The sequence below is a fragment of the Saccopteryx bilineata genome, unplaced genomic scaffold, assembly GCF_036850765.1.
Source record: "Saccopteryx bilineata isolate mSacBil1 unplaced genomic scaffold, mSacBil1_pri_phased_curated manual_scaffold_154, whole genome shotgun sequence".
Lineage (NCBI taxonomy): Eukaryota > Metazoa > Chordata > Mammalia > Chiroptera > Emballonuridae > Saccopteryx > Saccopteryx bilineata.
This window is the reverse complement of record NW_027095559.1, coordinates 27,162-31,478: the sequence shown is the minus strand read 5'-3', so window position 1 is coordinate 31,478 and position 4,317 is coordinate 27,162. Positions and strand designations below refer to the sequence as shown.

At 39.1% G+C, this 4,317-nt stretch overlaps 1 pseudogene; it reads right to left on the bottom strand.

Annotated features, from left to right (window-relative positions):
- Positions 1-342: 342 nt before the first annotated feature.
- On the bottom strand, positions 343-1,375 carry LOC136318404 (small ribosomal subunit protein uS2 pseudogene; annotated as a pseudogene).
- Positions 1,376-4,317: the final 2,942 nt, after the last annotated feature.

The window sequence follows — 4,317 nt, the reverse complement described above, 5'->3', positions numbered from 1 at the left end:
TTTTATGTTCCACCAATGTATGGAATCATGTAGTTTTTGTTTTTTTTCTGATTTACTTATTTCACTCCTTATAATGTTATCAAGATCCCACCATTTTGCTGTAAATGATCTGATGTCATCATTTCTTATGGCTGAGTAGTATTCCATAGTGTATATGTGCCACATCTTCTTTATCCAGTCTTCTATTGAAGGGCTTTTTGGTTGTTTCCAAGTCTTGGCCACTGTGAACAGTGCTGCAATGAACATGGGGCTACATGTGTCTTCACGTATCAATGTTTCTGAGGTTTTGGGGTATATACCCAGTAGAGGGATTGCTGGGTCACAAGGTAGTTCTATTTGCAGTTTTTTTTTAGAAACTGTTTATTTTCCATCAACCTTATTTCCGTTCTGCTAAGAATTCATGGAAGAACAGCTTAAGACCACTCGGTGGTTGTTCCCACCCACTCCGTGGCCTGAGCAGTGGGGGCCGCAGACCAGTCTTCAGTGGCGGGCTGAGCACTCCAGTCTTCTGCAGTAGGAAACTGCTGAATGGGCACGGAGGGCACCTGCACGCCCTCAAACCAGTCTGTGACCTCAGGCTGAGCAGCTGTGAACTCGGGGGCTGGCGCAGTCCATTCACCCTGAAATTCCTCCTTGGTCACGGCCTTTTCAGCAGCAGCCTGTTCTTCCTTTTCAATCTCTTCAGGATCTCTGTAGAAGTAGAGATCAGGCATGACCTCCCACGGGTGCTCACGGGAGATGGTGCCACGCATGCGCAGTACTTCCCGGGCCAGCATCCACCACATCAGACCCACCGAGTGAGCCCCCTTGTTGTTGCAAGGGATGGCAATGTACACATAGTGCAGCGGAGAGTCTGTGTTACACAGAGCAATGGTAGGCAGGTTAACGTAGGACGCCTCTGTGAGAGGCTGGTGGTCAGCCCGGGGGTCGGTCACCACCAGAAGCCGCGGCTCCCGGAAGGCCGCCTGGATCTGGTTAGTGAAGGTTCCAGGAGTGAAGCGGCCGGCAATGGGGGTGGCACCAGTGGCAGCAGCAAACTTCAGCACAGCTCGCTGGCCAGTGTTCCTGGACGATATGACACTTACATCAGCGGGGTTTTCAATGGCAACAATGGCACGAGCCGCCAGCAGAAGCTTCTCCCAGGTTCTCTTCAGGTTACTGATGTAGATGCCATCACTTTTCCTTTTGTAGATGTACTGTTCCATCTGGAAGTCAAGGTTGGTGCCACCTAAGTGGGTTCCTGCTGCAAGGAATTTGAGGACATCCTCCTCCTTCATTTGCAGGACATCAAGGGCTCCGGACATTGTGAAAGTTTCCTTTGAAGTTACGTGGGAACTGAGAACAACGCCGTATGGACCCTTATCTGGGTAGCGCGGAAAAGCCTATTTGCAGTTTTTTGAGGAACCACCATACTTTCCTCCATAATGGTTGTACTACTTTACAGTCCCACTAACAGTGAATGAGGGTTCCTTTTTCTCCACAGCCTCTCCAACATTTGCTATTACCCGTCTTGTTGATAATAGCTAATCTAACAGGAGTGAGGTGGTATCTCATTGTAGTTTTGATTTGCATTTCTCTAATAACTAATGAAGCTGAGCATCTTTTCATATATCTGTTGGCCATCTGTATCTCCTCCTGGGAGAAGTGTCCGTTCATGTCCTCTTCCCATTTTTTTTATTGGATTGTTTGTTTGTTTGTTGTTGAGTTTTATGAGTTCTTTGTAAATTTTGGATATTAGGCCCTGATCTGAGCTGTCGTTTGAAAATATCAGTTCCCATATAATTGGCTGTCTGTTTATTTTGATATCAGTTTCTCTTGCTGAGCAAAAACTTTTAATTCTGATGTAGTCCCATTCATTTATCTTTGCCTTCACTTCTCTTGCCATTGGAGTCAAGTTCATAAAATGTTCTTTAAAACCCAGGTCCATGATTTTAGTACCTATGTCTTCTTCTATGTACTTTATTGTTTCAGGTCTTATATTTAGGTCTTTGATCCATTTTGAATTAATTTTAGTACATGGGGACAGGCTGTAGTCGAGTTTCATTCTTTTGCATGTGGCTTTCCAGTTTTCCCAACACCATTTATTGAAGAGGCTTTCTTTTCTCCATTGTGTGTTGTTGGCCCCTTTATCAAAGATTATTTGACCATATATATGTGGTTTTATTTCTGGGCTTTCTATTCTGTTCCATTGGTCTGAGTGTCTATTTTTTTGCCAATACCATGCTGTTTTGATTATCGTGGCCCTATAATATAGTTTAAAGTCAGGTATTGTAATGCCCCCAGCTTCATTCTTTTTCCTTAGGATTGTTTTGGCTATTCGGGGTTTTTTATAGTTCCATATAAATCTGATGATTTTTTGTTCCATTTCTTTAAAAAATCTCATAGGGATTTTGATGGGAATTGCATTAAATTTGTATATTGCTTTGGGTAATATGGCCATTTTGATTATATTTATTCTTTCTATCCAAGAACAAGGAATATTTTTCCATCTCATTGTATCTTTTTTGATTTCCCTTAACAATGCTTTGTAATTTTCATTATATAGGTCCTTTACGTTCTTTGTTATGTTTATTCCTAGGTATTTTATTTTTTTTGTTGCAATTGTGAAGGGGATTATTTTTTTGAGTTCGTTTTCTAATATTTCATTGTTGGCATATAGAAAGGCTATGGACTTTTGTATGTTAATTTTGTATCCTGCGACTTTACTGTATTGGTTTATTGTTTCTAATAATCTTTTTGTGGAGTACTTCTGGTTTTCGATGTATAGGATCATATCATCAGCAAAAAGTGATAGCTTTACTTCTTCTTTTCCGATATGGATGCCTTTTATTTCTTTGTCTTGTCTGATTGCTCTGGCCAGAACTTCTAGCACCACGTTGAATAAGAGTGGAGAGAGTGGACAACCCTGTCTTGTTCCTGATTTAAGGTAGAAAGTCCTCAGTTTTATGCCGTTTAATAGGATGTTGGCTGATGGTTTATCATATATGGCCTTTATCATGTTGAGATATTTTCCTTCTATACCCATTTTGTTGAGAGTCTTAAACATAAAATTGTGTTGTATTTTATCAAAAGCCTTTTCTGCATCTATTGATAAGATCATGTGGTTTTTGTTCTTTGTTTTGTTGATATGGTGTATTACTTTAACCGTTTTGCGTATGTTGAACCATCCTTGAGATTCTGGGATGAATCCCACTTGATCATGATGTATTATTTTTTTAATATGTTGTTGTATTCGGTTTGCCAGTATTTTGTTTAGTATTTTAGCATCTGTATTCATTAGAGATATTGGTCTGTAGTTTTCTTTCTTTGTGCCATCCTTGCCAGGTTTTGGTATGAGGGTTATGTTGGCCTCATAAAATGTGTTTGGAAGTATTGCTTCTTCTTCAATTTTTTGGAAGACTTTGAGTAGAATAGGAACCAAGTCTTCTTTGAATGTTTGATAGAATTCACTAGTATAACAGTCTGGGCCTGGACTTTTATTTTTGGGGAGATTTTTAATAGTTTTTTTCTATTTCCTCCCTGCTGATTGGTCTGTTTAGGCTTTCTGCTTCTTCATGACTCAGTCTAGGAAGGTTGTATTGTTCTAGGAATTTATCCATTTCTTCTAGATTTTTGTATTTGGTGGCATATAATTTTTCATAGTATTCTACAATAATTCTTTGTATATCTATGATGTCTGTGGTGATCTCTCCTCTTTCATTTTGGATTTTATTTATTTGAGTCCTGTGTCTTTTTTCCTTGGTGAGTCTTGCCAAGGGTTTGTCAATTTTGTTGATCTTTTCAAAGAACCAGCTCCTTGTTTTATTGATTTTTTCTATAGTTTTTCTGTTCTCTATTTCATTTATTTCTGCTCTGATTTTTATTATCTCCTCTCTTCGGCTGGTTTTGGGTTGTCTTTGTTCTTCTTTTTCTAGTTCCTTAAGGTGTGAAGTTAAGTGGTTTACTTCGGCTCTCTCTTGTTTGTTCATATAGGCCTGAAGTGATATGAGCTTTCCTCTTATTACTCCTTTTGCTGCATCCCAGAGATTCTGATATGTCGTATTTTCATTTTCATTTGTCTGTATATATCTTTTGATTTCTGTGCTTATTTCTTCTTTGACCCATTCATTTTTTAGAAGTATGTTGTTTAGTTTCCACATTTTTGTGGGTTTTTCCCCCTCTTATTGCAGTTGAATTCTAGTTTCAAGGCTTTATGATCAGAAAATATGCTTGGTACAATTTCAATTTTTCTAAATTTGCTGATATTATCTTTGTGGCCCAACATATTGTCTATTCTTGAGAATGTTCCATGTACACTAGAGAAAAATGTATACTCTG